The 11,330-nt window shown below is 42.8% G+C and overlaps 1 protein-coding gene across 1 annotated transcript in view; it reads right to left on the bottom strand.

The window, feature by feature from the left end:
• LOC128664124 (sodium- and chloride-dependent betaine transporter) overlaps positions 1 to 1,884 on the bottom strand; it is a 224,767-nt gene extending 222,883 nt beyond the window's left edge. The window contains exon 1 of the mRNA XM_053718820.1: positions 1,767 to 1,884. The gene's annotated coding sequence lies outside the window, so the exon portion shown is untranslated. The remainder of the gene's footprint in view (positions 1 to 1,766) is intronic.
• Positions 1,885 to 11,330: the final 9,446 nt, after the last annotated feature.

Here is an 11,330-nt window from a genome sequence, read left to right on the forward strand (position 1 = left end):
CACCATCATACTCTACAAAACATATAACTTCAGTACTGCACCATCATACTCTAAAAAACTGATGCCTCCAGTGCTGCCTCATCATACTCTACAAAACTGATGCCCCCAGTACTGCCCCATCATACTCTGAAAACTGATACCTCAAGTACTGCACAAGCATGTCCTATAAAACTGATACCAGCAGTACTGCCTCATCATACTATAGAAAACGGATACCTTCAGTACTGCACCATAATAGTCTACAAAACTTATACCTCCAGTACTTCCTCATAATACTCTACAAAACTGATACCTTCAGTACTGTACCATAATACTCTACAAAACTGATACCCCAGTACTGCCTCATCATACTCTAGAAAACTGATACATTCAGTACTGCACCATTAAACTCTACAAAACTCATACCTCCAGTACTGCCTCATCATACTCTACAAAACTGACACATCCACTACTGCCCCATCATACTCTACAAAACTAATACCCCCAGTACTGCCCCATCATACTCTGAAAACTGATACCTCAAGTACTGCACAAGCATGTGCTATAAAACTAATACCTCCAGTACTGCCCCATCATACTCTAGAAAACTGATACCGCCCAGTACTGCATCATCATACTCTAAAAACTAATACCTCCAGTACTACACCATCATACTCTACAAAACTAATACCCCCAGTACTGCCCCATCATACTCTGAAAACTGATACCTCAAGTACTGCACAAGCATGTGCTATAAAACTAATACCTCCAGTACTGCCCCATCATACTCTAGAAAACTGATACCGCCCAGTACTGCATCATCATACTCTAAAAACTAATACCTCCAGTACTACACCATCATGCTCTACAAAAATGATACCCCAAGTACTGCCTCATTATACTCTACAAAACTGATACCTTAATTACTGCACCATCATAATCTACAAAACTGATACCTTTAGTACTGCACCATCATACTCTACAAAACGTATAACTTCAGTACTGCACCATCATACTCTAAAAAACTGATGCCTCCAGTGCTGCCTCATCATACTCTACAAAACTGATTCCCCCAGTACTGCCCCATCATACTCTACAAAACTGATACCTTCAGTACTACACCATAATACTCTACAAAACTGATGCCCCCAGTACTGCCCCATTATACTCTGAAAAACTGATACCTCAAGAACTGCACCATTATACCCTACAAAACTGATACCTTCAGTTCTGCACCATCATACTCTATAAACTTATACCTCCAGTACTGCCACATCATACTCTACAAAACTGATGCCCCCTGCTCCATCATACTCTACAAAACTGGCACCTCCAGTTCTTCCTCATAATAATCTATAAAACTGACATCTCCATATCCTCCTCATCATACTCTATAAACGTATACCTCCAGTACTGCACTATTATACTCAATAAAACAGTTACCCCTAGTACTGCACCATCATACTCTACAAAACTGATGCCCTCAGTACTGCACCATTAGACAACCAGTACTGCCCCAGTACTCTATTAAGTTAACAGTCCTAGCACTTCCTCATCTTGTGTTTAAAACTCAGCCTTCTAATACTCTGGAAAACTGTCAGCTTTAGTACTACCTCGTCTAATACTATAAAACCAGCCACCCCAACACCACCCCTCTGTACTTTAACACATATTAATACCCCTGCCCTACCAGAAATACTTCTGCCTTTAGGAGTGTGCCATCCCTTCTGTTTATATGTTCAGTAATTGACTTCTATTAAGCCTCACTTATAAATGAGTTCACTTACCTTTCAGCAGTATGTCTCTTTAGGTGACACAGGCAGGATATTGGAACTCGTGTCCTACAGCGTCACACAACAGTAGCTGGAGATCCTCTGTTCACTTTTGCTTATTCAACTAAAGGATCCCTTGTCTGACTATTAAGCACAGGGGACAGGGGGAGAGAGGGAGGGAGAGGGATAGGAGGAGGCGAGGCTGTACAACTCATAGAGTGTTACGTACAGTTGATTACAACATTGTGGATTGGATCCAAACATTGCTTTGCAGATCCCACTGAGCAAAAAAAGTAAGCAAAAAATAAACTACTATAAACTTAAAGTCAGGACCGGTAACATCTGTCTACAAACATAACAGAAACAGTACTATATGTGCACACAGCATGACTGTGAACACACTGCACAGCCAGAATAAAATAATCTTTGATCACCATAAGGCAGGATTAGAGTGTTTGTTGAATCCATGTTGTTAGCAAGGACATTATGCCTGCACTCACACTACATATCACAAATAGCAATATTTGAGCACATTCTATCTGGAAGTAGTAGTGCACTGTTTGAACACAACATTTTAGAAGCAGCTACCTATTCAGATAGACACACCTACACAATTAGTTGTATATTGCCGACAGACAAAGCTATATGGACGCTGCCCTGAGCAATTTCTATTGATTTGTGCACACTGGTTGTTGGTGCCAGGGCCGTCTTTAACACAGGGCAAAAGGGGCAGCTGCCCAGGGCCCAGTCTTTGTTGTGGGGCTCAAGAGTTCATGCCAGACTGCTGATGTCAGTCCTAACACACACAGTCAGTCCTAATACAGTCACAGTCAAAAGTTCTCTGCTTATATTTATTTGTGAGAAACTGTGCCAGGCCGTGCCGGTATTATATGCCAAGCTAGTGCCATGTGCTGTTTAAGATGTGCACTGTACAGCACTGAAAGCTAAGCCCTAACTCGGCATCCAGCCAATCCCACTGCATAAGAAAAGGTCCTGCTGGGGTTACCACTGTTACCAGGTAACTGCTCTGGTGGTGGGGATTGTTCATGGTAGGGCTAACTGTAGGCGCATGCAGCAGAAATCTGGAGCGGAAGGCACATGAGGATTTGAGCATCTGTGCAGCTGCAGACACTGCTCTCTTCAGTCTTGAGGCTGTGTGACTTGTCTAACACTCTATCCATGCAGCCTTGGACAGACAGCATCCAGTCTGCTTGTCCCCTTAGCCTTGCTCTTTCTGCTGTGGCCCTCAGATCAACTAACTGAAGTTTGTTAGGGGAACAGTGCTTTGTAGAAAGGTGTCAGTGGGAAGAATAAGTGCACGCATGCCCCTCCCCCATGCAGCATCGTCTAGTGCAGGGTGAGAGGGAAGTGACATGTGCTTCTGTGGCTGATGTATAGAGGCCTATTTATAAAATGTCTGTCGGACCTGATCCGACAGTGCGGATCAGGTCCGACAGACATCGCTGAATGCGGTGAGCAATACGCTCTCTGTATTCAGCAGCATTGCACCAGCAGCTTTGGTGAGCTGCTAGTGCAACGCCACACCCTGCAGACTCGCGGCCAATCGGCCACCAGCAGGGGGTGTCAATCAACCCTATCGTACTCGATCGGGTTGCATTCCGGTGATTCCTGTCCGCCTCATCAGAGCAGGTGGACAGGGTTATGGAGCAGCGGACTTTAGACCGCTGCTTCATAACTGCTGTTTCTGGCGAGCCTGCAGGCTCGCCAGAAACACAGGACATCAAGCTCCATTCGGAGCTTGATAGATAGGCCCCATAGTGTCATGCTGATACTTCACACATTAAGGTAAGGTTTATTTTTATATATATTTTTCTCTCTGTACAGCTTCCCATAGTAGTTCTGCTGTTCCAGTCAGTAAACTTATATTTGTCTGCACCTCCATGCTTCCTCCTCAGTCTTTACCTTGCTTTGCTCCTGTTGGCTGCCCTAAATCTCTTTAACCAGCCCTAAATTGATATAACCAGCTAACCTTACACCAGAATCACATTGAAAAGCATCAGCTTGATTGATTAGATGATCCATAGCTGATCTTGTTCTCCCCGAATGTCAGGATTCCCCCTTACAGGTCACACACACCTCAGTATACTGCACAGTGCACACATACTTTGTATTTTTAATATTGGATTATATAGAGTGTGTACATACATATGTGTGTGCTCTGTAGTGTGTGTTTGTGTGTACATGTGTATGCTCTGAAGAGTGTGCTCTGGAGAGTGTGTGTTTGTGTGTACTTGTGTATGTGTATGCTCTGGAGAGTGTGTCTTTGTGTGTACATGTGTATGCTCTGGAGAGTGTGTGTGTGTATATCGGTTAGGGGAGTTTGTTATGTTAGGTGTCATGAGATGCAGGACATATGCAGGACACAGCAATGATGGTACAACTCTATTTTATTACAGAGCATGGAAACATACATCTAGTCAGGTTGATTTCACTAAGTAACTACGACACAGACTACCGGACCTAAGCCCCGCCCCCAAACTAGTGACCTCACTTCCTGCTCTGATCACATCTTCCCCCTTTTCAAAGGGTGAAGCATACATTTAAATATAACAAATAACAGGGTATACAAAGAGCATACAACAACATTTTTGAACAGTATATAGCAAATTGGTTACAGAAAAAATAAACAACATTAATTACATCCTGACTTGGACATCGGGGTAGACTACCCTAGTCCACAGTGCCCATGGGATTATTCTGCCCATACTTCCAGTCACTGTTCTAGCTAAAGTCAGTCCCGATATCGGGCCGGAAGTTTCACCACTCTTCCGCTTGATGTAACTTTGCATGAACTATCCTCTGATACAGAAGAAGGTGGATAAGAGTCCGCTGGAGGCAAAGACATATCCCCACTGTGATCTTGCTGAAGGGAAGGCACCCCTTTTAGAACAGGGGATCCCACCGGCGGTGGTACTGAGGCATCCAGTTCCAAACTCTCAGGTACAGGCTGAAGATGTTTTCGATTACGGCGTGTAACCGCCCCTCCATCAGTAAGGACTACATAAGACCTTGGTTCTGGAGAGAGTCCAATTACCGTAGCAGGCGTCTTCCATTTCTTCTCATCATCCAGTTTAATTCTGACACTTTGCCTCGCATTTAGTTCCTGTAAGGGCCTGACAGAATGTCTCCTGTCGTAGAAGAAACGATAGCCCTTTTTGGCCTCTTCATCCCTCCTAAGGACTTCGTCCCGAGGAACAGAGCCAGTCGGCTTAAAGACACCCACTGAGGGTAAAGTGGTGCGAATCTGGCGTCCGAGCATCAGCTGTGCCTGGCTAAACCTGGTGGCTTGAATGGGCGTCGCCCTATAGGACAAGAGGGCTAGGTACAGCTCAGATTGCTTTAAAATTAACTTTGATGTTTGAACTGCCCTTTCAGCCATTCCGTTGGCCTGCGGGTAATGTGGGCTTGACGTGGAATGTACAAAGTCATATTCCCTGCTGAAAGCACTGAACTCTGTAGAAGCAAACTGCATGCCATTATCACTCACCAGCTCCATTGGAATGCCCCACCGGGTGAACAAGCTCTTCAGACGAATGTTAACGGCTTGACATGTGATATCATTCAAAGGTGCAATTTCCCATTACCTGTAATAGTAGTCGATCACAACAAGGAACTTTTTCCCGTGCAGTTCACACAAAGGGGGGTAGTTATCAAGCCGTCTACTTTCCTGCCTTCGCCGGCCCAATACGTCCGCCTAAGCTCGCCTACCTTCGCCGCCGCGGACCTTGAATACATTCGCCTAAGTTATCAAATAAAGCTGTCAAAAAGCCGCGGGGCGATGAGCAGCGGACTGTGACAGTTATCACTCATCCGATCTCGCTGCCCTTCGGCTTTTTCCCAGCTTTATTGCTAGCCTGTCACTAAGCACTCACACTAAACTGCACTGTTCTACCCCCTATACCGGCGCCCCCGGAGCCCCCCGCAACTAAATAAAGTTACTAACCCCTAAACCGCCGCTCCTAGACCCCGCCGCAACTCTTATAAATGTATTAACCCCTAAACCGCCGCTCCTAGACCCCGCCGCAAGTCTTATAAATGTATTAACCCCTAAACCGCCGCTCCCGGACACCGCTGCCACCTACATTATACCTAGTAACCCCTATCCTGCCCCCCCTATACCGTCGCCCTCTATTATAAAATTATTAACCCCTATCCTGCTGATCCCGCACCTCTCTGCAACTAAATAAATAGTTTAACCCCTAAACCGCCGCTCCATGAACCCGCCGCAACCTATAATAAATTTATTAACCCCTATCCTGCCCCCCACTACGCCGCCGCCACTGTAATAAAATGATTAACCCTTAAACCTAAGTCTAACCCTAACCATAACGCCCCCCTAACTTAAATATTAATTAAATACATCTAAATAAATTAACTCTTATTAACTAAATGAATCCTATTTAAAACTAAATACTTACTTATAAAATAAAACCTAATATAGCTACAATATAAATAATAATTATATTCTAGCTATCTTAGGATTTATATTTATTTTACAGGTACCTTTCAATTTATTTTAACCATGTACAATAACTATTAAATAGTTATTAACTATTTAATAGCTTACCTAGCTAAAATAAAGAGAAATGTACCTGTGAAATAAATCCTAACCTAAGTTACAATTACACCTAACACTACACTATACTTTAATAAATTATTCCTATTTAAAACTAAATACTTACCTGTAAAATAAACCCTAAGATAGCTACAATGTAATTAATACTTATATTATAGCTATCTTAGGATTTATATTTATTTTACAGGTAACTTTGTATTTATTTTAGCTAGTTAGAATAGTTATTAAATAGTTATTAACTATTTAATAACTACCTAGCTAAAAGAAATACAAAATTACCTGTAAAATAAATCCTAACCTAAGTTACAATTAAACCTAATACTACACTATCATTAAATTAACTAAATAAACTACCTACAAATAACTACAATGAAATACAATTACATAAACTAACTAAAGTACAAAAAATACAAAAAGCTAAGTTACAAAAAATAAAAAATTAAGTTACAAACATGTAAAAAATATTACAACAATTTTAAGCTACTTACACCTAATCTAAGCCCCCTAATAAAATAACAAACCCCCCCAAAATAAAAAAAATCCCTACCCTATTCTAAATTACATAAATTTCAAAGCTCTTTTACCTTACCAGCCCTTAAAAGGGCCATTTGTGGGGGCATGCCCCAAAAAGTTCAGCTCTTTTGCCTGTAAAAGAAAAATACAACCCCCCCCCAACATTAAAACCCACCACCCACATACCCCTAATCTAACCCAAACCCCCTTTACAAAAACCTAACACTAATCCCCTGAAGATCATCCTACCTTGAGTCGTCTTCACTCAGCCGAGCCACCGATGGAACTGAAGAGGACATCCGGAGCGGAAGAAGTTAATCCTCCAAGCGGCGTTGAAGAAATCTTCCATCCGATGAAGTCATCATCCAGGCGGCGCTGAAGAAGTCTTCGATCCGGCCGATGTCATCTTCAAAGAGGCGCTGAAGAGGTCTTCTATCCGGGCGAAGTCATCTTCCAAGCCGGGTCTTGAATCTTCCTTCCGCCGACGCGGAACCACCTTCTTCACCGACGGACTACGACGAATGACGGCTCCTTTAAGGGACGTCATCCAAGATGGCGTCCCCTCAATTCCGATTGGCTGATAGGATTCTATCAGCCAATCGGAATTAAGGTAGGAAAAATCTGATTGGCTGATGGAATCAGCCAATCAGATTGAGCTCGCATTCTATTGGCTGTTCCGATCAGCCAATAGAATGCGAGCTCAATCTGATTGGCTGATTGGATCAGCCAATCGGATTGAACTTGAATCTGATTGGCTGATTCCATCAGCCAATCAGATTTTCCTACCTTAATTCCGATTGGCTGATAGAATCCTATCAGCCAATCGGAATTGAGGGGACGCCATCTTGGATGACGTCCCTTAAAGGAGCCGTCATTCGTCGTAGTCCGTCGGTGAAGAAGGTGGTTCCGCGTCGGCGGAAGGAAGATTCAAGACCCGGCTTGGAAGATGACTTCGCCCGGATAGAAGACCTCTTCAGCGCCTCTTTGAAGATGACATCGGCCGGATCGAAGACTTCTTCAGCGCCGCCTGGATGATGACTTCATCGGATGGAAGATTTCTTCAGCGCCGCTTGGAGGATTAACTTCTTCCGCTCCGGATGTCCTCTTCAGTTCCATCGGTGGCTCGGCTGAGTGAAGACGACTCAAGGTAGGATGATCTTCAGGGGATTAGTGTTAGGTTTTTGTAAGGGGGGTTTGGGTTAGATTAGGGGTATGTGGGTGGTGGGTTTTAATGTTGGGGGGGGGGTTGTATTTTTCTTTTACAGGCAAAAGAGCTGAACTTTTTGGGGCATGCCCCCACAAATGGCCCTTTTAAGGGCTGGTAAGGTAAAAGAGCTTTGAAATTTATGTAATTTAGAATAGGGTAGGGATTTTTTTTATTTTGGGGGGGTTTGTTATTTTATTAGGGGGCTTAGATTAGGTGTAAGTTGCTTAAAATTGTTGTAATATTTTTTACATGTTTGTAACTTAATTTTTTATTTTTTGTAACTTAGCTTTTTTTATTTTTTGTACTTTAGTTAGTTTAGGTAATTGTATTTCATTGTAGTTATTTGTAGGTAGTTTATTTAGTTAATTTAATGATAGTGTAGTATTAGGTTTAATTGTAACTTAGGTTAGGATTTATTTTACAGGTAATTTTGTATTTCTTTTAGCTAGGTAGTTATTAAATAGTTAATAACTATTTAATAACTATTCTAACTAGCTAAAATAAATACAAAGTTACCTGTAAAATAAATATAAATCCTAAGATAGCTATAATATAATTATTAATTATATTGTAGCTATCGTAGAGTTTATTTTACAGGTAAGTATTTAGTTTTAAATAGGAATAATTTATTAAAGTATAGTGTAGTGTTAGGTGTAATTGTAACTTAGGTTAGGATTTATTTCACAGGTACATTTCTCTTTATTTTAGCTAGGTAAGCTATTAAATAGTTAATAACTATTTAATAGCTATTGTACCTGGTTAAAATAAATTGAAAGTTGCCTGTAAAATAAAAATAAATCCTAAGATAGCTACAATATAATTATTATTTATATTGTAGCTATATTAGGGTTTATTTTAAAGGTAAGTATTTAGTTTTAAATAGGATTCATTTAGTTAATAAGAGTTAATTTATTTAGATTTATTTAATTAATATTTAAGTTAGGGGGCGTTAGGGTTAGGGTTAGACTTAGGTTTAGGGGTTAATAATTTTATTACAGTGGCGGCGGCGTAGTGGGGGGCAGGATAGGGGTTAATAAATTTATTATAGGTGGCGACGGTGTAGGGGGGGCAGGATAGGGGTTAATACATTTAATATAGGTTGCGGTGGGCTCCGGGAGCGGCGGTTTAGGGGGTAATAACTTTATTTAGTTGCGGCGGTGTAGGGGGGGTCAGATTAGTGGTGTTTAGACTCGGGGTACATGTTAGGGTGTTAGGTGTAGACAGCTCCCATAGAAATCAATGGGATGTCTGTCAGCAGCGAACTTGTACTTTCGCTATGGTCAGACTCCCATTGATTCCTATGGGATCCGCCGCCTCCAGGGGTGGCGGATTGAAAACCAGGTACGCTGGGCCGTAAAAGTGCCGAGCGTACCTGCTAGTTTTTTTATAGCTAGCAAAAGTAGTGAGAATGTGCCGCACTTGTGTGCGGAACATCTGGAGTGACGTAAGAATCGATCTGTGTCGGACTGAGTCCGGCGGATCGAAGTTTACGTCACAAAATTCTACTTTTGCCGGTCTCGAGCCTTTGATAACTAAGGCGTATCATCCTCGCCACAAATACGCTGCGGAATTCCAGCGTATTTGAGGTTGACGGCTTGATAACTACCCCCCAAATAATCAGCTATTTTCAGCCACGGCCCTGCAGGCAGCGGAGTAGAAATCAAGGGCTCCCTTCTCTGAGTAGGCCGGCGTTCCCGGCATAAGGCACATTGAGACACGTGATTTGCAATGTCGGAGCTGATCCCAGGCCACCACACAGCTGTAGCTGCCCTTCTCTGCACTTTGTAATGCCTAAGTGGCCATCGTGAATCCTGTTTAACAACTCCTTCCTCATGCTGACAGGAATAACGATGCGGTCTTGGAACAGCACCAACCCCTCCAGCTCCGTGAGCTGCGACCTCTCTGGCTGGTAAGATCTTAAAGACATCCAGGCTGCCCGGCTCTCGGGCCAGCCTTCTTTTATGTACTTAATAACCTCTTGCAGATTTGTGTCCAAATATGTCTCTTTCTTTATTCCAGTTTCCTTGAAGAAATGGACTTTGAGGCCAGAACTGAATCAACATACACTTTCACATCGGATTCGGTTGAGGATTCTTCAGCAGCAGCCAGCGGGAGCCTGGGTAGTGTATCTGCCACAACCAGTTGTTTCCCCAGCACATGCACTGCCTGAACATTGAACCTGAGTAGTCTCATTAAAAGTCTCTGGCATCTTAAGGGTGTTTTGTCGATATCATAAGAGTTGATTAGAGGGACTAGCGGTTTATGGTCTTCAGACTAAATTTCTCTAAACCCACTAGATAACGCTGAAAGCGCTCACAGGCCCAAACTGCAGCCAGGCACTCTTTCTCAATTTGAGCGTATTTTGACTCAGCAGCCGTCAGTGTGCGGGAACAGTAGGCAATTGGCTGTAGTTTATTTTCATTTAACTGCAGGAGAGCAGCCCCCAACCCATAACTGCTTGCATCAGCACTAACCACAATCTTTTTGGAAGGGTCGTAGAACTCCAGCACTGGGGCAGACCCCAGCAGGGACTTGGCCTGCATAAAAGATCTTTCTTGTGAAGGTCCCCAGACCCAGGCAACATCTTTCTTTAGCAACTCTTTAGCAACTCTGTGATAGGGTGTAGAACTGTGGATAAATCTGGAAGAAACTTGCCCACATAATTTACAAGGCCTAATATTTGTCTCAGCTCATGTACATCAGAATTTTCTTGGGGTCTGGTTTGATGCCATCCCCATTGATGATATGCCCAAAGTAACATAATTCAGTTTTCCTAAAATGGCATTTTTCTTTATTTAACTTCAGCCCAGACTTTTTGATAGCCTGCAGCACACAACTTAAACGCTGATCATGCTCCTCCACTGTAGACCCATACATTAGAATGTCGTCCATAACGACTGCCATGCCCACGTGGTCTCTTAGGAGAGAACTCATTTCCCTTTGAAAAATTTCTGGAGTAGAGGATATCCCGAAGGGGAGTCTGTAGAAGCAAAACTGACCTACCGGTGTAATAAATGTAGTCAGTTTGCGGCACTTTAGATCTAGGGAGAACTGCCAAAAGTGCTAGAAGCATTCAATGTGGAAAAGAACTTCGCCCCAGCCAACTTTGGAGCTATGTCTTCTAATGTCGGCAGCACAAATCTCTCTCTCTTCACTGCCTCATTCAACCTTTTCAGGTCCACACATATGTGCACCTTTCCATTTTTCTTTGCAACAGGAACAATGGGGGCACACTAGTCAGTTGCTTCAACAACCTCTTCAA

The sequence above is a fragment of the Bombina bombina genome, chromosome 6 (assembly GCF_027579735.1).
Source record: "Bombina bombina isolate aBomBom1 chromosome 6, aBomBom1.pri, whole genome shotgun sequence".
Classification (NCBI taxonomy): Eukaryota; Metazoa; Chordata; class Amphibia; order Anura; family Bombinatoridae; genus Bombina; species Bombina bombina.